Genomic DNA, 24,216 nt, shown 5'->3' with positions numbered 1-24,216 from the left:
TATAAGTATGTAAGTAGGGATCGTTCTGGACCGGGGATGAGGAGGGATTGTTAATCACTTGGATTTGACTCAAAAACGTAAAAAAAAACACAATATAAGACACCAAACTAAACCCAAAGAATGCAAAACTAAAGTTTAAAACACTAAGACAAACCAAAAGACTCAAAACAGCAAACTAAGACTCAAAACTGCCTTAAAACTACTTTCTGAGCAGTTTTAAGCACTAGAGAAGAATTTGGACGAAAATAGTTATAACTTGACTCAAGATACTCTAAAAACACAAACTAAATTGATTTCTAACTAATTTGACACTCCAAGTAAAGGGGGATTTTGATTTTGACGAATTTGGAAACAAAACTTAACTTTTTGAATTAGAACAGATTGTAAAAACGAATTTGATGGAATTGAATGGATGGGAAGCTAGCTAAGGGGTTCATCTCCACACATGTTATACTTGCACACAAAACGATTTCTAATTGCTTTTCAATAAACCATGAATTCTCAACGCCCCAGATTAACCGTGAATTGCACTAATTAACCCTCAGATTTTCCTAACGTTATTGAATTGGATGATTGCATACGACAACCCAAAACATTCCCCACAAGTCCCCTACATGATTGCATAATAGAGATACAAGCAAGAATCATTAAGTTCTATGAAAACCATAAGCATTGACGAAGCACTTGTTACTATGATTGCATGAAACTTATGCCAAGAATTTACTTAACGCGATTGAGATCATCAACCTTTACTACTTATGAATATAATTCCATAACGATTAGGTGAAATTTCCTTATATCCTAGCATCCAATTTATGCATGATAATTAAGCGTGCACTCTCAACCAACACACACATATCAATGTAATTCACATAGATAGGTAAATTGAATTCACAACTTATGAAACGCAATTGGAAGTAATCAAATCATATTGCAAGCATAAACATGTATTTCGAATTCCCCCCTAGCCAAGGGGGGGTTTATTTCCTCATACGTACAAGACAAAGATAAGTAAATTTAATCATTGAATATCAAGGAGAGAAAACACCTAAAAATTCCAACAACTCAAACTTGAATTGTATGAACGTTTAGGCCCTCTTCTCCTCCTCTTTGTTGTGGCACAAGGTCTAAGGATAGGTTTTGGAGGGATGGGGAGTGGTTGGAGTGGCTGCAATGGAGGAGATATGGTGCAGAAATGGAAGGGGGAACGCACGGTTTTTGGGCAAATTGTGTGAAGTGTGTATGAATTAAAAAATGGTTGATTTGTGGCTGCAATGGATGTTTATTTATAGGTGGATGAATGATTAAAGAGGGAATATGACAGCTAGGGAGAGAATGTGGCTGCCATCATGAAGAGTGCATGGATGTGGCTGAATAATCATATGGGAAAGCATGTGGCTGAATCGATTAAAGAAGGAATGATGATGGGAGAGCATGTGGGTGACAGCTAGGTTGGTTGGTGGCTGCAATGGAGGTGTGGAATGATGATGGGAGAGCATGTGGGTGCGGCTATGGTGGGAATTTTGGGCAGAAATTATCCTAAGGCTTTATTACTTAGTTTAGGAAAGGATGTAACTCCAAATCCCTAAGGAAAAGGAAACACAAAGTCAGAAATTAAAGGGAAAAACATGTAATTTGCGGCAAAGGAGTGCAAGAAAGGGAATGTGCTTTATTTCTGAAATTAGGCAAAGATTTTGGAATAGAAAAGGTATGTAAGTTGTGGCTGAGTTTGATATGAAAAGGGAATGTGTTTTAATGCTTTAGAATAGGAAACAAGGCCCTGCCTTGCACGGCAAGGAAGGGAAACACTAAAGGATGCCACGGCATGGAATTTAGGTTGCAAGGAAACTTTGTTTTGTGTCTTAAAATACATAAGGTGCCTTCAAACTTGCTGGAATTCAAGGACATTTAGGATTAGGAAAGGTTAAACCAAAATAGGAAACCTTGGCTTAACTTTCCTTCTCCAAGTAGGAAGCCTTCTTTGACTAGGATTCCTCATTTAATTAGGACTCCTCTTGTGATTAGTGATGCGAACTAAGTAAGCACACAAATTAAAACCCTCTTGTGACAATTGTAGTATACGAATAAGTAGGGATCGTTCTTAACCGGGGATTAGGTGGATTGCAAAATCACTTGGAAACTGACTCAAAAACGTAAAATAAAGTTTGAAACACTAAACTAGACTCAAAGAATGCAAAACTAAACAATAAAAACACTAAAGCAAACCAAAAGACTCAAAACAGCCCCAAAACACTCAAAACTGCCTTAAAAACACTTTCTGGGCAGTTTTGAGCACTTTGGTGAACTTGGGCGAATTTGTGTAACAAATTCAATCAAAACACTTATAAACACAAACTAAGACACTTTCTAACTAAATTGGACACTAAAGTAAAGGGGGATTGAGGTTTTGACGAAATTAAAATAAATGCACAGATTGTAATTTAAGGCAGATTCTAAATATGAATGTGATGAAAATATGGATGAATGCTAGCTAGAAGGTTCTTCTCCACACATGTTACACTTGCATACAAAATGATTTTTAGTTGGTCTTTCGATAAATTATGAAACTCAACACCCCGGGTTAATTAGGTCCGCTTAAATTAACCGTCAAATTCTCCTTAAGTTAATGAATTGGATGGGTTAGCGCAACACAATTCAAAACATTCTCGAAAAGTCCTTTATGTGAAAAGCACAATAAAGATACAATCAAAGATCATTAAGCAACATGAAAACTATAAGTGTTGACGAGGCATTCGTTACTATGATGAGCATGAAACTAGTGCCAAGAATTCATTTAACGCGATTGTTTATAAGCAACCTCCACTACTTGTGAATATAAGTTCAAAACTATTAGGTGAAACTCACTTATATTCTAGCATCATATTCACGCATGAAAATTAAGCGTGCACTCTCAATAAACATACATAAATAAGTTATCAATCAAACAGTTGAACAAATTGAATCCACAACTCATGAAATTCCAACCAAATGTAATCAATTCATATTGCAAGCATAAACATGGTTTCGAATCACCCCCTAGCTAATTAGGGCTTTAGCCTCTCATGTTCACAGAAAGAGAAATAAAATTGAATTTAAACATAACGAACAAAGGATTGATTACACCTAGAACGCCCAACGAATCCACTTGAATTTCTGCGCGTCGAAGCTTCTCTTTCCTATTCTCCTTGCTGCAGCAGAGAGGATTTTGGATGATTTGGGATGAGTTTTTGGGTTATGGATGGGTTTAGGGTGGTTTAGTGGTGCGGCAATGGTGGTGGAAGGTGTGGAATGGTGTGGGAATGGTGTGGGAAGTGGTGGAGAGTGGTGGAGAGGCTGCGGCTGTTAGGTTTTGGGTGATGGAATGCACGGGTTTTGGGAGAGAATGGGAGAGAATCTGTGATGGTGGTTGCGGATGGAAGAATGAATGAAAGCAGGGGTGATGGAGAGGTGGCTGCGGATTAGAGAGGGAATTAGGTTTTGTGGCTGAATGATATGTTTAGCATGAATGAGAGAGAGCTAGGGTTAGAATAGGTGCGGCTGAGATGGATTTTGGATGAATCAAAGGCTATGGATTCAAGGGAGAGTATGAAAGGGTGCGGCTAAGATGGATTTAAAAGGCTTAGGGTTAAATGTGAATGATGGTGGCTGAATGATAAAAATGAATCAATAGAGAAACCCTAGGGTGCGGCTGATTGAATTGGGGGTTTTGGGAGAGAATTAGGGTGGTGGCTGAATGCGAGAATGATAAGTGACGGCTAGGGTGAAATAAAAGGGTTATGTGGCTGCAAGGAAACGGATTAGGGTTTAGGTGCATAGAATGGGCCTAAAATGCCCCCCCTTGCACGGCAAGGGAAGGGAATTGGGCTAAAGGCACGGCATGGGTTGGAAATTGGGCTAGGGCCATGGTCTTGTGTACTAAAGTCCATACAAGGCCTACAAAGTGGCTAGAAAATACGGACGTTTAGATTAGGAAAGGTTACCAAAACGGGAAACTTAGGGTTAACTTTCCTACTTCAAATAGGAAACCTTGTTTGAGTAGGATTCCTCGTTTTGGTAAGAATTCATCGTTGGAGTAGGAATTCGTCGTTTCTTCAAGTCTTCAACTCATTCATTCCTCTTTCGCTCCAAAAGACTCCAATTTGCATCTGCTTGCACACTTTGGCCTTATAATCTGAAAATACACAAAAGTGGCCTTAAACACTAAAATAACTAAGTAAATGATAGGAGCATATTTAGGCGACTTACTTAGCTTGTTTTCGTGCATTTATATTGTGAATTCAGAGTTGTTTTAGTAGTTTAAGCCATTTTCGTGTGTTTTTAGGTTCATATGGCTAAGGAAGCAAAAAGATGCATTTTGGAGCATTCTAGAGCACTTTTGGGCCAAGATTGGATAGTGCAAGCATGGAGGCATGAGGATGGACGAATTTGAAGGCTTGAATTCAGTTAGGGAGCTGCAAGGGGGCCTAAAAACCTTATTTCTAGAAGGCTTTATCTATTCACACATGGTGCCTAATTTCTGCCTAATTTCTGTATTGGAAGAACTAGCCGTCCTACCTTGTCTCCTAGCCGTCCTACCTTGTCTCCTAGCCGTCCTAGCTTGTCACAAGCCGTCCTAGCTTGTCACAAGCCGTCCTTGCTTGTCTCCTAGCCGTCCTAGTTTGTCTCCTAGCCGTCCTAGTTTGTCTCCTAGCCGTCCTAGTTTGTCTCCTAGCCGTCCTAGCTTGTCTCCTAGCCGTCCTAGCTTGTCTCCTAGCCGTCCTAGCTTGTCACAAGCTCATATCTGATTACCCTAGGGTTTTAAGTGCTTATATATACTCATATTAACCCCTAGATCAGATCATTCCCATTCATACATAATTCACACACCAGAAATTCATTGCCATGTCTCCCTTACAATCCAAACACCATCCTTCCATTTCCACCACTCCCCAAACCATTCACACCATCACACAACCATTCCTTAGACCTTGTGCAGCAACAAAGAGGAAGAGAAGAGGGCCTAAACGTTCATACAATTCAAGTTTGAGTTGTTGGAATGTTTAGGTGTTTCTTTTCCTTTGATTTCAATGTTTAATTTCAATTCTCTTTGTTTTGTACGTATGAGGAACTAAACCCCCCCTTGGCTAGGGGGGGATTCGAAATACATGTTTATGCTTGCAATATGATTTGATTACTTCTAATTACGTTTCATAAGTTGTGAATTCAATTTGTTTAACTGTTTGATTGATAACTTATTTATGTATGTTTATTGAGAGTGCACGCTTAATTTTCATGCATGAATATGACGCTAGAATATAAGTGAGTTTCACCTAATAGTTATGAACTTATATTCACAAGTAGTGGAGGTTGCTTATAAACAATCGCGTTAAATGAATTCTTGGCATAAGTTTCATGCAATCATAGTAACAAGTGCTTCGTCAATGCTTATGGTTTTCAAAGAACTTAATGATTCTTGCTTGTATCTCTATTATGCAATCATGTAGGGGACTTGTGGGAAATGTTTTGGGTTGTCGTATGCAATCATCCAATTCAATAACATTAGGAAAATCTGAGGGTTAATTAGTGCAATCACGGTTAACCTGGGGCGTTGAGAATTCATGGTTTATTGAAAAGCAATTAGAAATCGTTTTATATGCAAGTGTAACATGTGTGGAGATGAACCCCTTAGCTAGCCATCCCATCCATTCAATTCCATCACATTCATCTTTACAATCTGTTTTTAATTACAATCTGTGCATTTTAGTTAATTTCGTCAAAAACTCAATCCCCCTTTACTTTATTGTCCAATATAGTTAGAAAGTGTCTTAGTTTGTGTTTCTAAGTGTTTTGATTCAAGTTATTACCCAAATTCGTCCAAAGTACTCAAAGTGCTCAAAACTGCTCAGAAAGTGTTTTTAAGGCAGTTTTGAGTGTTTTGGTGCTGTTTTGAGTCTTTTGGTTTGTTTTGGTGTTTTAAAGTTTAGTTTTGCATTCTTTGAGTCTAGTATAGTGTTTTATATTGTGTTTTTACGTTTTTGAGTGAAATCCAAGTGATTAACAATCCCTCCTAATCCCCGGTCCAGAACGATCCCTACTTACATACTTACTACAATTGTCAAAAAGAGGGTTTAATTTGTGTGCGTATAATTCTCGCATCAGTAAACACAACATAAATGCACGAGAACAAGCTAATTAAGTCGCATGAATATGCTCCTATCAAATTCCCCCACACTTAACTTTTGCTAGTCCTCAAGCAAAACAAAACAACTAAAGTAAACAAGACGAAACAAAACAATCAAAACATAACCTAAACCTTCCAACATTTGCCTCAGGGATTTCCAATGAAACATGACATGTCAAAGATCATTACTCACATAGCTTTTAGTCTTCCTTCCCCTCAAGCACATACTTAATCATAGTCACCATTCACTAATTCGCATTTAATCAATAAAACACATTTTGAATTTAGTAACATGCCTTAGAGAATTCCCTCAATTCCTCACTAGTTATGCACTCAATTCTCACTCAGATTTTCTGACTACACACCCTACACTAGTTATATGTGAGAAGATTGATGTCAACATGAAAGACTAGTACTCACATATGTTATAACAAAGAACGCAATTTCTGGAGTAAGTAAACATGTTAAGATATGATCTCATGAATGGAATGCTACTACTTAGATGCGAGAACCAGTGACACCATATGCTCATACCAAATTCAAACTCCACAATTGAAATGCACAACACTCAAGATAGAAGTCAAGGGTTGTAACAGGGCTTGGGGTATTGGCTAACAAGGAAAGGTAGGGACAAACAAAAGTTCATTAAACAATAGCAAGCAAAGTAACGAAATTAAGACCTAGAATTCCCTTAGAATCCAGAAATCAACTTTTAGACAAACAGGGGAGATTTAAACAACTCTTAGGGCCTAATTCATTGTTTTGGGCCCTTACTTCAACAACCAATACTTTGGAACTCTTTTTCACTTCTTTTCAACTCTTTTTTCACTTTTTTTTTTCTTTCTTTCTTTCTTTTTTTTTTTCTAGCCGTGCCTATGGCACATCAACTCACATAAATACTCTTTCCCCCACACTTATTTTCTGCAACACATTAATCAAAAGGAATTCATTGCTTACTATGCTTCAAGAACAAGGGTAAGGATGGTCCTATTCTAGGCTAGGTGAGGATAATGTGGGTTAACAAAGAACATGGGCTAACACGGCTCAATGGGGTTAAACTTAAACACAAAATGAGTGAATGGCACATGGCTATTTGGCTTTGATGGTGGTCACTACACAACTTCATCTTGAATATGTGTTACGCAAATCAATGACATGCTTTGAATGAAATGGGCATGAGTTCTAGCATTTGGAACTAAGTGATGATACGCCTTCTAAGTAGTAACCAAGCAATGACTAATGAGATCATGCAACGACTTAGAAAACAATGATGCATAGATTATTACTCTCCAAATAAACGTTTAGGCTCAAGTCTCACAGGGATGTAGCGTTTGTTTAAGTTCCTTCCTTCAAGCATGTTACAAAAACTGATTTTTATCATTTGTGATTACATGTGAATTCGTAAACTATAACTACAACTAAGCATAAACCAAAGAGTATATCAAACATCCATCCATGTTTGTAACTTTCTTTAACCATCATGCAATTAAAAACCAAATCCTCATCATTGTGTTGGAAGGTGACCTACGACACAAACAAACACACAAAAACACTCTTTTTGGGTTTTTGAAAACAATTTTTCAAATTTTTATGAGATTTTCGGATTTTTAAGTCAACAACTCTAAAACACTCTAAAATAGCTTAAAAACACTTAAAAACAATGGGAAACAAGTTTAGACATGTTAGGTGGTAATACCCTACGAATTTCATGCAAAAAGTCTCAAAACAGAATGTTACCCCCCCACACTTAAACTAAACATTGTCCTCAATGTTTTAAACACAATTGAACATATTACACATAACATAAAGTAAGCAACAAAGGAAAGGGTTTAGGGATGCAAATCTGAGTGTGGAGCGATTCCCAATTTTTCCTTTGTTGATTGGATGGGTTGCCTCTCAAGTAGCGCTTTCTTTTACGTCTTGCAGCCGGACGATACCTTCTTTTAATCTTCACTCTGGCTCACGGAATGGAGGGGTATGTCCTCCACGGTATACTCCTTGAAATTTCTCGTAGTACGGCTCGATGAATGGGAGGGGATAGTGATCCTCCCTGATTTTGGTGCTTGGGTTCCTAAAGTCCATGTACATGCTCCCACCACCTTTAAATTGATTGGGTACCTGCACCAAAGAAGGTAACAACCTATTAGTTGAAATGGGAATTGGAATTGGGCTTGGCGACTTACAAACATATTGTAGTGAAGGCTCAAAATCGGCAGCCCTATCAACAATGTCCCCATTTGAAGTTTCGGCCATATTGGGTGGTTGTAGGGCAATCACTCCAAGTTCTTCTCCAATAGTGGTGCTCGATACATCCTTCGTGGTAAGTGTGGATCCTTTCGGCCCTTTGTCCTTATGCACATCTACGACAAAACAAGAATGGCTATCGTTAGGATTCTTAACAGAGTCATAAACATTGAATTTAATTATATCTCCACCAAACTCCATTGTTAGTGCTCCCTTGGCCACATCAATCTTTGTTTGGGCTGTTTTCATGAACGGACGGCCTAGCAAGAGTGGCAATGATGGCATAAAGGACTAAAATAACTAAAGAAACACAACGTAAATGCATGAGAACAAGCCAATTAAGTCGCATAAATATGCTCCTATCAAATTCCCCCACACTTAGCTTTTGCTAGTCCTCGAGCAAAACAGAAAAACAAAACAAAACGAAACAAAACAAAACAAACAAAAGACAATCTAAACCTTCCAACGTTGCCTCAGGGATTTCCAATGCACATGACATGTTAAAAATTCATTATCTCCACAGATTTTAGTCATCTTCACACTTAAGTACATTCTTAATCATAGTCACCACATACTAGTTCACAATTAAGCATTTAAAACCATGTTTTGAATGTAGTAACATGCCTCAGAGAATTTGCTCAATTCCTTACAAGATATGCCCTCAATTTTCACTCAGAATTTCTAACTACACACCCTAATCTAGTTATATGTGAGAAGATTGATGTAAACATGAAAAGAACACTCTCACATATATATATCACAAAGAAAGCAATTTCTGGAGTTAATAAACATGTTTAGATATGATCTCATGAATGAAATGCCACTACTTAGATGCGAGAACCATTGACACCATATGCTCATACCAACTTCAAACTCCACAAATTGAAATGCACAACACTCAGGATAGAAGTCAAGGGTTGTAATGGGGCTTAGGGTATTGGTTAACAATGGAAAGATAGAGGGAAACAAAGATTCTTAAAGCAATAGCAAGCAAAGTAATGAAATCGAAACTTAGAACTCACTTTAAAACACAGAAATCAACTTTTAACACAAAGGGAAGAACTAAGCAACACTCAAGGCCATATTCAACATTTTTGGACCCTTTCCTCAACTACCACAAACATGTGAACTTATTTTCATTTATTTCATACTCTTTTTTTTTTTTTTTTTCTTTTTTTTTTTCTTTCTTTTCACAACTTTTTCTTTTCTTTTTCTTTTTCCTTTTCTCTTTTCCACCCGTGCCTATGGCACACTAACTCACATGAAACCTACTTCCCCCACACTTGGGTTCTGCCAAACATTAATCAAAGGGAGTTCAATTCAAATCATGCTTTGCTATGCTTCAAGAATAAGGGCATGGAAAGTCCTAGTCTAGGCTAGGTGAGGATAGTGTGGGTTAACAAAGAATGTAAGCTTAACAAGGCTCAATGGGGTTGACTTAAACATATAATGAAGTAGGATACACGGCAATTTGGCTTTGGTGGTGGTCACTACACAACTTCTTCTTGAATATGTGTTATGCAAATCAATAACATGCTTTGAATGAAATGAGCATGAGTTCTAGCATTTGGAACTATATGATGAAACGCCTTCTAAGTAGTAACCAAGCAAAGAATAATGAGATCATGCAACGACTTTTAGAAAACAATAATGCACAGATTTTAACTCTCCAAATAACGTTTAGGCTCAAGTCTCACAAGGTTGTAGCGTTTGTTTGAGTTCTTTCCTTCAAGCATGTTACAAAAACTAATTTTTCTTTTATGATTGCATGTGAAGTCATACATTATAACCATAACCAAGCATATACCAAGAGTAAATCAAACTTTTCTTCATGTTTATAACTCTTTTTAACAGTCATGCAATTAAAAACCAAATCCTCATCATTGCGTTGGAAGGTACCCTAAGACACAAACACACAAAAACGACTCAAAACACTCTTTTAGGCTTTTCAAAACATGTTTTTCAAATTTTTATGTGATTTTCGGAGTTATTAAACAAAACACACTAAAACACTCCAAATCAGCTTAAAAACATTTTAGAACGGCAAAGAACAACACTTGAAGTTATGGGTGATAAAATCCAACGAATTTGCATCAACATCCTTAGTTACCCCCCCACACTTCAATCAAACATTGTCCTCAATGTTTTAAGCCTAAATTCACACCAAACAAAAGTAAACACATAAACAACAACTAAACATACTAAACATGGCAGAATGTATCTAACTAAGAGAAGAGTTTAGGGATGCAAATCTGGTTCTAGAGTGTAAATTCCATCTTCTCCTTGGTGATTGCATTAAGGCTTGATCTTGAGTTTTTCCACAGGCTAATCTTGAACTGGGCTGGAGGATTCTGACACATGGCAGGCAAGCACGAGGTGGAGGTGATGACCTGTTTCTTTGTTCAATCTTTCCAATTCGTATTGAAGAGGGTTAGAGGATGACTCAGCATATGCAGTTGTTGCGTTTGCTGACTATCCACAAGATTGATGTTTCATTGTCACTCGTCTTAACTGTTCTCCAAGCAGATGTGGTCCCTTCTCTGGAAGTGTATCAACCGTTGAAGATGACTACTCGAGAGCAACGCTAGGTAAGCAACCAGGGAATAGATTCCAGGTAGTCGGTTCCAGATCGGCAGACTGACTCCAAGTGCCGGCTGATTGCTCTTTTCACTTTGCCATGCGAGTAATAACAAGGACAAAGGAAAAGACAGGGAAAGATCATGATATGAGATACCTTTGCTTTCGCCCTTGATGATATGAAATACTTTTGCTTTTGAAGAAGCAGCGAATGAATCAGCACATATATTTGTTGCGCTTGTCTCCACATGCTTCGATCCACCGTTTCCTCTTGCCTCATCTGTACTCCAGGCATTTGGTATCTTCTTTGGGGGTACATCAATGGTTGAATAAGTGTTCTCAAGAGAAGAAGAAAACTGAGCGTGTTGAAAGGTTTGGTTGTAGCTACATTCTCGGCCTAGAAGAAAAGTCATGCGTTTTTGGATGTATGCCTTACCATGAATGTTGACGTATATAGGAATTATAATGGCAAGTAGTAGTGCGGATGCGGCAATGACCTCCACGCGTCTTCAACTTTGTCAGAGATCTTTTGACAAAGTTGCACGCTTTATCTGAAAAGCCGAGATTGCGGCTTTGTCACCCACGCTTGTCGGGAAAAGTGTGTAGCTGGGATAATGACCTCCACGCGTTTTCAACTTTGTCAGAGATCTTTTGACAAAGTTGCACGCTTTATCTGAAAAGCCGAGATTGTGTCTGAAGAGTTGGCGAACTTTACGCAGGAAAATCCGGCTTTGAAGAGTGGTGTCTGAAGAGTTGGCGAACTTTACGCAGGAAAATTCGGCTTTGAAGAGTGGTGTCTCTTCAATTTGAATCGGTGGTTGTGTCGCCTCTCCTTTTATAGAGGTGATCGATCACCTCTAACATGCACACTTTGAAAATTGCCCATTCGTGAAACTCGTCTCCGGCCCTTTGAGATTTTACTCCATCCAACCCTTCTCTTTTAACATCTTTGAAAATGGCTAACCCATCTAACATTTGCTTAGATTTGAGTCTCAGCAGTGATCCGGTTGCACCGCGTCAGGGTAATGTATGGTGCCCGTCTTTCTTATCTTCTAATGGCCCTCTTACAGGTGAAGACTCCATGATGACAGATGCAACAACAGCTACGATAGTAGCTAGGAACCTCCTCACTCCTAAAGATAGTAGGCTGCTTTCAGGACGGTCCGATGAGTTGGCCGTTCAAGAATCCCTAGCTCTCAGTGTTCAGTGTGCGGGCTCTGTGTCCAACATGGGCCAACGCCTACTTGCTCAATCCCGTCAAGTTGAATCATTGATGGCAGAGGTGGAAAATCTCAAGCAAGAGATCAAACAGCTTAAGCACGAGAATAGAAGTTTGCACTTGCTTACAAATAACTATTCGACAAGCATGAAGAGGAAGCTTGATCAGCTGCAAGAATCTGAAGGTCGAATTCAAAGTGACCGTCAAAGGTTTGCGGCTTTCTTCCAGAGGCACCTTGATAGGAGCATATTTATACGACTTAGTTAGCTTGTTTTCTTGCATTTAATTAGCTAAACTATGTTAATTATAGTGTTTAAAGTTATTTTCGTGCAATTTCAGGTTTTAGTGTCAAAGTATGCAAAAAGAAGCAATTTGGAGCATTCTAGAGCATTTTTGGGCCAAGATTGGATTGTGCAAGCATGGAGGCATGAGGATGGACGAATTTGAAGGCTTGATAGGAGCATATTTATGCACCTTAGTTTAGCTTGTTCTTGTGCATTTATAGTGTTTTTCCTTAGTAAAGTAGTCTTTTAAGCTAGTTTTATGTATTTTCAGGTTTTAAGGGCAAAGTATGCAAAATGATGCATTTTGGAGCCTTTTGGAGCAAATTAGAGCTTGGAATGGACATCATATGCTTGGAGCCAAGAGGATGGACGAAATTGAAGACTTGAAGATGATGATTCCTACTTGAGCAAGGTTTCCTAGTTGAAGTAGGAAAGTCCCTAATGAAAATGGGTTTCCTAGTTGAAGATGGATTCCTAGAAGAATGAAGATTCCTACTCAAATAAGGTTTCCTACTTGAAGTAGGAAAGTCAAAATCCAAATGGTCTCAAGTGAAGCAACAAAGAAGTTTTCCAAGTCCAAGAAGGAAAAGGAGTCCAAGATGAAGAAGGAATGATGAAGACAAGGTTTCCTAATCCTAATAGGCAAAGTTTCCAAGTACAATGAGGAGTCCTTATCCATTTAGGGCACCTTATCCATTTAGGATACCTTATCCTTGTTCTAGACACCTTATCCTAATCCTATAGGGATGCCATGCACTTTACCTTATCTTGGAGGGTTTCTAGAGGCCTTAGATGCCCTATCCTATCCTTGCCGTGGGTTTTATCCAATTCCCCTTAGTTTTAGGCTTTCTAGAAGCCCTAAACATTATCCCTAAGCCTTGCCGCACCCTTATCTCTTTTTCCCTACAAATTTGGCACTTAAATCATGATTCTAGGAACCTTATCTTATCTCCTACAAAGGTGGCGCCCAAACCCTTCTAGAAATCTGATTTCCCTTGCCTTGCAAGGCATTCTAGAAGCCTTATCACCTTATCCCTTACCTGCCGCACCTAGGAAGCATTATCCCTCTCTATTTCTGATTTCTAAGCCTATTTCCTAGTGGATTTGGGTTATTCAAGTCCATATCTGATTACCCTAGGGTTTTAAGTGCCTATATATACTCATATTAACCCCTAGATCAGACCACCACCTTTCATACACATTCATTCATTCCAGAAATTCGTCCAAACCTCTCCACACCCTTGCCGCAGCCACCAAACACCTTTCTCCTTAGTTTTAAGCCTTGCCGCACCATCCCCTTCCCCTAAACACTACTACATCCCTCCATAACCATACATGGAGATACCATTCCCTCCCGGGCCCGCTTCCACCACCGTAGCACGATATTGTCCACTTTGGGCTTACCATTCCCTCACGGTTTTGTTTTTGGGAACTCACGAGCAACTTCCCAGAGGGTCACCCATCCTGGGAGTGCTCTAGCCCCCTTCTCGCTTAACTTCGGAGTTCCCATGGAACCCGAAGCCAGTGAGCTCCCAAAAGGCCTCGTGCTAGGTAGGGATGGGAATATACATTTAAGGATCACCCCTGGGCGATGTGGGATGTCACACCACGGCAACCTTTACCCCATTCTTTCTCCCACATTGGTTTCATTTATTTATTTATTTATTTTTTTTAATCTATATATCATTTTATAAGATATTAGTATCTCCTCCTAGAATGGATAGAAATTTGTTGGAGACATCCTAATCCGTCTAAATTAGTTGGACCAAATGCATATGTTAGTATAATGTATTAGATACTTTTTTTAATATAGATATTAATATTTTCTCCCAAAATGGAGGAGAAGTTATTCCGTTCTTGTTGTTTTATTTGTTTTTTTTCCCCAACATAACAAATTTGAATTTCTCTGTTTAATATCTCTCTCCTAAAATAGAAAGCAGTTATTCACCATGTGACCTTTTTTTAACTTTATTTTTTAATATTTATCTCCTAAAATGATGTTCTCGACTTTATTTTTTTAATTTGTTTTTGTTGCCTTTATCATTTATCTCTCCCTCCTCTCCATAACTGATATCTTTTAGAGGATAATTATCATGATTTTTTATCTCCTCCTACAATGGATAGAAATTAGTTGAAACATCCTAATCCGTCTAAATTAGTCGGACCATATGCAGATATTAGTATAATTTATTAGATTTTTTTTAATATAGATATTAATATTTTCTCCTAAAATGGAGAAGTTATTCCGTTCTTGGTTTGTTTTTTTTTTTTTCCAACATAACAAATTTTAATTTTTCTATTTAATATCTCTCTCCTAAAATGGAGAGCAGTTATTCACCATGTGGCCATTTTTTCACTTTATTTTTTAATATTTATCTCCTAAAATGGTGTTCTCCACTTTATTTTTTAATTGATTTGTTTTTATTAAAGTGTTGATTTTTGTTTTTAATTAAAATGTTGTATTTTAGGGTCTTAAAAGAAAATGAGGAACTGGACGCACTTTTTTCTTTGTTTTACTGTCTAAACCGCAATACTGCTAAATTTTAGAGGATAATTATGATGTTTTTTTTTTTTTTAATTTTCTGAAGTTTATTATTTTCCAATACAGTTTTTTTGTTCGGTTATGGTTTTTTTTTACCAATTTGTCCTACCTTTTTGAACTTTTAAAGGTTTGATTGTGTAGATGACAAAGGGACTTTCTTGGCATTTTGAAATGCTTCACCAATTTGGCCTTCTCCCTTTATATATATAGAAGAAGATATATATATATATATATATATATATAGAGGTTGAAAATTGTCATTGTTCAAATGAGTACATATATTATTCGCAGAGTAGAATTTTGTTGCATCATATTACAATTTTGACCCTATATTTATTGGACAATTATCCGTTACTCTTGGTATTAAATCTTTGATTTACGCAAAGTCATTAAGTAAGGGTATTTTAGGGATTATCGAATGCTTCACCAAACTGACCTTCTCCCTCTAAATCGCTTTCTCTATCCCCATGTAGTTTATATTTAATTTAATTCCTAATCACATTTGGTATATATAGTTTATCAGTAATACAAATTGGAATTTATAAACACTTACAATGCCAAGTTGTTAACATATATACTTGAGCATCTCTGATCTTCATCCCAATCGTCGCTGTCTCGGAGTCTTAGTAATTTGCACACCACGGTCACCTCAGACCTTATTCAAAGACTGCGTCGAAAAAGAAGGGGCCGCATTCCATCGTTAAGGGCGAGGGGAAAACAATTTTTGGTTACAAAGAAACCAATCAAACATCATATCAACCGCATAAAACCCCATATAATATGCAATTTTTTTATCAAAATAAGACGCGGATTATGCAGACAAAAAAAAAAAAAATAGCCAGAAATAAAAAAGAACAATACAAATAGATAAGAAGTACCAATGGTGAGAGCCCCAGTTTGGTGAAGCTTTCAAAAATGCCAAGAAAGCCCCTTCGTTTTCTTCACAAGTAAAATCCAAAAAGTTAAGAAAATGAGGATAAAATGGTAAAACCAGTATTACTACACGGGAGAAAAGATGAACGTGGTTTGGTTTGGAACCGCTATGAGCAGTTGCATTCAGTTTCTCTCTTTCTTCCACCATCCACCACACAAAAACTCATTCTTCTCAGTCTCTCAGGTATTTTTCTTTATTTTCTTCTCTTCTCTTGCTCTTTTTTGTGTTGATTTCTTTCTCCATCAAGTCCCCACTTTCAGGAGCCCAGTCTCCTGGCCGTTGCTGCTCTCTCTCCCGATCGTAAGATTTAAGTAAGTTTTCCATTTTGTGCAAATCCCTAACCCCAACTTTCCGCCCTATTTAGCTTTTGATTTCAACTTTTCATTCAACAAAATGCATGCTTTTAGGGTTTCTCAACCTTAATTTAATTATTCTTCATCCAATTTCCACCAATTCATATCACTAATTAGGTCCATCTCTAATTCATTTGCTGGGAAAGGACATTGGAATACCCCGAGTGTTTAGTTGGGGTTTCGATTTGATTACAATTGGTTTTAATTTTGTCTCTGCTGCATTCACCATTGCTAAACCTGGGTTCTGTGCTTTGCATGCAAGGGGCTTTTCAAAATCAGGTACACCACCTTTTGAATTATGTATTAATTTTGTTTGTTGCATTGATTTCAAATGAAATTTTGATTCAGACAAATTATAGCATGTTTATAAGGCTTTTCCTCAACTGGGTTCTCTGATTTCTTTCTTTCGTTTAAAGATTCGGTTGAATTGGCTAAAAAAACAATGTGGGTGTTCAAGGTTCTGTTCGGAATCATTGTTGAGTTTCTGAACTTTCATCCATGGTTTCTGATTTTCTCAATTGGGATTATTTCTTACCAATTTCCTTTGAGATTCGCGCGTTTGTTTGTTAATGCTCTGTTTCTTCGTTTTTTACAGGGAATGAAACTGCTCTCTTCCTCTTCTTGACACCCACGTTGATAACACTGATCTTCAAGAGTTAAAGGAGAGGTCTCATTTACATTCAGTCCCTCATCAATATTTTTTTTTTGCCATCCCTTTTGCAAATTTATTTTTGTAGATTTTTATGTCAATGGATTTTTTTTTTTTTTTGGCTTTAGGGAATTTTTGTTTATAATAATCCATTTTTCGATTAATCGTGCTTTTTCCATTAGGTTTTCAAATTATCTGTATTCGGTGTTGGCGGTGGAGATAAATGCGATCTGGTGTTGTGTGGGTGAGACATTGTAGGGTTAGTAGTTTGAAAATTCTCCGATTCTTTCTTCATTAGTCTATGTATTTTATTGATTTTTGTCCTACCAAGACTTTCTACTGTTTTGACTTATTTGAATTTCATTATCTGAACTCTGTTCTCTGAATTTGGTTACCTAAATCGTGCCTGGTATTTGATGTGGCCGGTGGCTTTGTATGGCTAGCTGGTGTTATTTGGGTTTAATTTTAGTTATAATGGGAGACAGGGCACATTAGTTATATCTGTGCTCATTAATTGATTAGGATTAGTATAGTAGTCTTTGCTAATTTATGCATTTTTATTCTTTGTACTATTATAATCGTCCTTACGTATGTTGGGACTAAATTGAATAATAATGCTTCCTTTTCTACTCAGTGAAAACACATACCAAAGCAACAAAGCTATGGTGGTGGGAATAATCATTCTCAGGTATGTATGATATGAATGTGTGATATGAATTAGTTTGCCAAAGTTCATTGTAAGTAGATCGTACATATTTGATTCTCTGGGATATTGTAACTGTATTTCGGTTCATACTGGGGAATAGATTGCTTTTAATTAGAGTCTTTATGATGCTCACTATCAGTTCTCGCATGTATTGGGCAATGCAGTTTTGTTGGTTCATGTTAGGGAATAGGTTGCTTTTACTTTAAGCCTTTCTGATGGTCGCTATTAGTTCTCGCACATATGGGCAACGAAGTTTTGTTGTTTATCAGTTGTAGCAACATACTAAGTCATGATTGTTGCAACTGCAGTAAAGCGGCAATGGAGACCCGGCATCAACATTTTCAAGTCGATCTGGGTAATCTCATAGCCTTCGACCCTCATCACAGATTCCCCTCCATCCCCTTCTCCAAATTATTTTTCTTTACTTATTCAATATCTCTATTTTTTGGTAATATTTTGTATACTTCTGGGCTTTTTGAAATTATTGCTCTTGAGAAATTAATTGAAAATTTACTTTTGGAAATTGGGATTTTATTTGGATTAATCCCATCAGTAAAGTGGCAGTCATAAGTGAAATAATGAATTTATCACACTATGCTGATGGGTTTTTGTTCAGTGGGTGAAATTCTGATTTGTTTTTTTCATGGTATTTAGGGAGGAATTAGTGAAGGAATGTATAAAGAGAGGGACCGAGTTGGTTTAAGCTATTGCGAATAGTCTTTTCAACTCACATTCAACTGAAGGCATAGACGGTCCCATTGTGCACATGTTCGTTTCCTGAAACTAAGCTGCCAAGATAGAAAGCATGTGAGTCATTCATCTGCTGATTCTCCAACGATTTTATTTTATTTTTTATTTTTTATTTTTATTTTTTAGGTTTGATCATGTATATGAGCATTTGGTAGTGAAACATGTATAGTGCTTCACATTTGAAAAGAAGTGGAATGGTAGTTTCAGGTAATTGTCGAGATTTTTGTTGATCCTCTTTTGTTGTGCTGCCAATTTACGGTTCCTATCATGTAAATTGGTTGACTAAAATGTTAGCGTATGCAAAAAGCCTTTTGCCAAAACAAAGGGTAAATCATTACTGACACTGTAGGAATTTTGAAACGTGTAGGTGGACCGTATTAGATTGAGAATAAGATACCGTGCAATATCGATTTTGGAATGAATGTTGGGGATGAGGTATATATCTTAAACCAGATTACTTAATTATAGTTAAATTAACTTTTTTTTTCTTTTTCTGTTATGTAGCTGAAGCAGCTAAAGTTGAGTGTTTTAATCGGTTGTATATATCACCCAGTTTACCTGTTCCTACTGCTGCTCAACAGGGACGAGTTTCACAGCAGGTGAGTGAAAATTCTGGGTTCTTAATTTTCTATTTTCTGATTGAAATTTGATGGTATATCTGATTCAATTGGAAGACTAAGCTAAAAGTACAAGTGCTATTTTTTGGTTAATTTGTTGGTTTTTTGGATGGCTCTTCTGGGTTGTTGTTAATTGTATGTTTTCTGATTGAATTTGGCATCAATTTATCCAATGGATTAATGAGCTAAAACTACAAGTGGGGTTGTTTTGATTTTTGGGTTGTTTAATTTTCTGTTATTTTATTATGAGAAAATAAGGATTTGAACATGTTAATTAGCTAAGAATTAGTTTACATTGGACAATATATATGATTTTGGATTCGTGTTGGTGTAGCTAGGGACAATTATATCTGTGCATGGATGTTGGGTTGGAAGGTCTACTCATAAAGAAGAACAAATCTAAGGGTAGAGTGAAACTGAAAAGCAGCCAAACTTAAATTGCAATTTGCCAAAGAGCACGATTGGCCCTTTGTTTTAAAATTTTCATACTTCTCATTCTTATGTACCCTTATGTATCGGTAACGTGTATTCAACTTTAAAACTTTATCCGAAACCATTTGGTGGGTGTTTGGAATTTTGGAATTAGATTTTCAATTTGGTTTGTGAATTGCTAACTTTATCAACTCCTCTTGCTTAACCTCAATTATTTCAGTTGGCATTGGTTGCAGACCCATTTGTTGAGGCTCGAAGAAAAAGGAAGTGGGGAAAGTGTATTCTTGCCATAGATTTTCTGTTGGGAGTGAGCATTGAAGAAAAGGGAAGGTGATAACAGCGGAAGAGGTGGCTTTTTGCTTTTGGCCTTTTGTTTTCTTCATTTTGCTTAATGTTGAGACTTGAGAAAAGAACTTCTAATGTTGAACCCCAATTCGAGAAGATAATGTGAAGAAAACAAATATTCGTAATTGTTATTATGTCCAAGATCAAACCAATTATGAACAATTGCTGTCCTCTAACAAAAAAAAATTTGACCGATGTTTAGTTATTCATAATCTTCTTCGTAATCTCAAATATCCATGTAGTCCAAAATCATCCCTAAACACCAGCGGGGTTCGAGAAGGATTTTGAATATCATAATAGTTATTCATAATTATGATTTTGTTAAGGAACCTTGCGTACATGCATTGTTTTTTTTTTTTTTTTTTTATTTTTTTTTTTATTTTTTTATACATTTGAACCAAATCATCCCATCCCCATTTGCACCCCAACGACCAACAAAGCACCCCAAAATTTCTTAAGTTGTGTTGATCACAAATTATTGAAGATCATATCCTTAAACTAATGAACCAAAATTACTAATAAACATAATACCTAAGAAACCAAAATTACTAAAATTTTAAGGATATCATAACATTTTAGAGCTTATATGTGCATTGTTGAGTTATTAGAGCAAACTAATAAATATAATGAACCTACATTGAATACAAATTCTTCTTTGTCATGTGGTAGTTTTTTAGCCTCTTATTACGGGTTACACATTTCTAAAAACTTTTTATATTATGTCTAACCCACATCCGTCATTTATGATAGGGTTTAGGGGTATTAAAAAAGTTTAAAATTCTACTAATCCAGTTGACATAAAAATTAAAACTCTATTGATAAGTCACATTTTGCATGCATTTATATCTTCCTTATTTGGTGTCTTTGTGATTGTTTTGGATTAAACTAGTTGCATTTTACATTATTTGGTGTTAGTGTGCAGCCAAGGGTGAATTTGCATCAATGAGAAGGCAAATAAAGTAAAAACATTCCTTTTGGTAGCTGAGCATTACTTCAAAACGTGGAAAGGGTTCTTGGGAATTAATTTGAAGTCCAAATATGAGGAATCTAGGACTAATGTGGCTGCTGAAATTCAAGAGAAGATGTGATTAGGAAAGTGGTGCATTAGAGTCACAATGGGTGGTTCTAAACAAGGCAAAAACATGCGGATTTCTTGTTATTCCACATGGCTTGTGCCGTGTACTCCCTAGCCTAAAACATTAAGCCATATTTCCACCAACAAACACAATCATGTCATGCAAATCCCATGTGGTTCCAAGTCAGATTATGCATTTCTAAACACCAAAGCATGCATTCACATGCATGCTCACATCCATTCCGTGCATTCCATTATCTTTCTCATACTTCATCTTTGTAGAAATTCACATGCATTGTGATTAAACAAACCACTCCTTGCAGCCATCATTTCAGAAATCCAACTCATCCCTTTGTCCATGCCGTGTGCCTATTTCACCTTTCCAGAATTTGTACAAACAATTCACCTTTGCAGATTCCACTCACTTGTTGCAGCAAGGGCACATGCATTTTGATTAAACAAACCACATCTTTGCAGACCTTGTCCATACCATGCGTCCACTACCTCAGAAAACCATCATTCCATCACTTATGCTCTGCCATCTGAGTTAAACAAATGCAAGATCCAATCTGATTGTTGGAGACACATTCTTTTCCATAAAACAAGTCTCATTTGACACAACAAGGGGTTCCGCATGTTCTTCTTCATTTCAGTCCATTACACACACTAAAACCTCTCCCATTTCACTTCATTTTCTGTCCATTTCTGTCTTAAGGGCAGAAACCATTCAACCATAACCAATCTAGTTCATCCGCACCACATTTGGAGAACCACCACCAAGGCTACTCTTCAAGGAATTCGACATCAGGGTTACTTCAAGGGTTCATTCTTATCAATTCTATGTTCATTCATGTTTTATATTTTTATGTCAAATCTTTTGTAAACATGAATTGTAACTAAGCTTCCTCTAGGGATTCGATGTAACCTTGCAAAGTTTGCCATGTAATTAAGTTAGAATGCTCAGTTTGTCCATCTATTTCTTGTTTCATTCTCTGATTTAATGGTGACTTAGTGTGTTGATTTTAATGTTTGATCATCATTTGAATTAATCACAAAGTTGTGTAGCCAAGATTAAAACACACATCATGCATAATCTTGGTAGATATGTGAATGAATGAAGGGAATGTTTAGCACACATCCTGCCAAGTTAATCCCTTTAGTTTTATGAAAGTTTCTTGTGCATTACATACTCTTGATTATGAACCAAAGTTGCACATCACAATTAGGTTCATGATTAGAGACATTTGATCAAATCCACACATCATATGGTTGATCATGTCCAAGTGAAACAAACTCAAGAAATAGGTAGATGAATGAGTACAAACTAACTTAACAAACATGGACTTAGTTGAGCAATGGTGAAATCGAATCCCTAGCTTCATTTCCATTGATACTATCCCAATATATTAGTTGTTGATTCATTGGTTTGTGTTTATTTCATTTTCTTATGCTTTCAAGTTACAACAACAAATCTGCCTATTTAGACTAGTTTGATTCAATAACAAATCTGCCTATTTTGATTAGTTTGATTCATTTCTTAATATGCCTAGTTTGATTAGTTTGATTCATTTCTTAGAGTTCTAGCAAAACAAGTAATTACATAGGTCCAATTAGTCCCTGTGGATTCGACACCCTTGCTTGTGCCATTATACTAAATATATTCTAGCATTAGGAAGGAAATATACATCAACAAAAATGGCGCCGTTGCCAGGGACTGATTTCAGTCCCTTGTAATTGCTTGTTTGCTTGTTTGCTATTTTGATTAGTGTCGAGGTTCATAACTTGTCGAATTGATAACTGGAAGTTGAGTTAAGTTGCATATATTTCATGGGTGGAAAAGAATCCCTTAGCCATTCCATTATCCATTGGTTTACATCAATTTGCTTTATAACCTGTTTTCTTTATAATCTGTCCATGTAATTGAATTTCGTCCAAATACAAACCCCCCCCCCATATTTTGTTAAGTCTTAGGCTTAGAATCTGTCTTATCTTGTGTTTTGAAGCATTTTGAGTCAAGTCCAAACCTAATTTTCGTCCAAAGTTGAGTTTAGTGTCAAAACTGCCCAGTTTGTGTTTTTAGGCAGTTTTGAGAGTTTTTAGCTTGTTTTGAGTCTTGTGAATCTGTTTTGAGTCCCTTGAGTCTTTTCAAACGTTTTTAAGTTTATTCTTGTTCATTTCATTGTTGTTTGCTAGTTGATCTTTCATTCACACTTGTGTTACTTTGTTTCAGGTAGTATATGTCAAATAGACTTGTTGAGTTAGGCCAAAGAATTGAAAGGTTAAAGGGCCACACTTTGGACAACTTTGTGCCATCAAGTTCATCCTTTATCCGTGAGGAAGAGGAAAGGATTTCACCTAATTCAACAAGTAAAGGATCTGAGCACCTTGATTGGGAAAGAGAAGAGGAGATGGCGGGCAACCAAGATGAGCTTCGAGCTTTGGAGGACTTTGCTCAACCAATCATACCAAATTCACCTTCATGCATCTTGCTGCCCACAGAAGCTAGAAACTATGATCTCAAATCTTCACATTTTCATATGTTTCCCTCATTTTATGGCTTACCTAATGAAGACCCTTTAGCTCATATTAAAGAGTTTTACAATGTTGTGAGTGGTTTACCTTTGCAGGGAGTAAGTGAAGCAAACTTGAGGATGAGAGTGTTTCCTTACACCTTGAAAGATAAGGCCAAGAGTTGGTTGATGACTCTAACACCAGGTTCCCTCACCACATGGGATGCCGTGGCTAAGAAGTTCTTGGAGAAGTTCTTTTCCACTCAAAAGACAGCCACATTAAGGGGACAAATCTTCAACTTCAAACAAGATGATGGTGAACCTTTCAATGAGTGTTGGGAGCGTTTTAAGGGCCTCTTGTTGCAATGTCCACATCATGGGTTATCTTTTCACTTACAAATGCAAATTTTCTATGATGGACTAACCCAAAATTGTCAATCAACTGTTGATAATGCAGCAGGTGGAGCATTGAAGAAAAAGAATGCTCAAGAGTCATATAACATTTATGAGATGTTGGGGTCTAATGCTCAACACAAAGATTTAAGGGGTAAGAAAGTTGGAGTCTATGAAACAAGTTCTAACCATGAGCTTTTGTTGCAGGTAGCTAACCTAGAAAGGAAGCTTGAATCCGTGCTCAATATGGTGCCAAAAACTAATGAAGTGTGTGCCATTTGCAACATACCAAGCCATCCTACTCACCAATGTCCATTTAGGGAGGCTTACCCCGAGTATGTTCAAGAACAAGTGAATCTCATGAATTCTTACAACCAAAGGCCAAGGAATGATGTGTATTCCAATACATATAACTCAAGTTGGAGA

The 24,216-nt window shown here is 37.0% G+C and overlaps 1 pseudogene; it reads right to left on the bottom strand.

The window, feature by feature from the left end:
- Positions 1-23,669: 23,669 nt before the first annotated feature.
- On the bottom strand, positions 23,670-23,780 carry LOC125473457 (annotated as a pseudogene).
- Positions 23,781-24,216: the final 436 nt, after the last annotated feature.

This window comes from the organism of the source record quoted next, unplaced genomic scaffold, assembly GCF_019419815.1.
Source record: "Pyrus x bretschneideri cultivar Hongxiangsu unplaced genomic scaffold, Pyrus_bretschneideri_v1 Contig88, whole genome shotgun sequence".
Classification (NCBI taxonomy): domain Eukaryota; kingdom Viridiplantae; phylum Streptophyta; class Magnoliopsida; order Rosales; family Rosaceae; genus Pyrus; species Pyrus x bretschneideri.
This window is presented reverse-complemented; position numbering and strand designations above follow the sequence as displayed.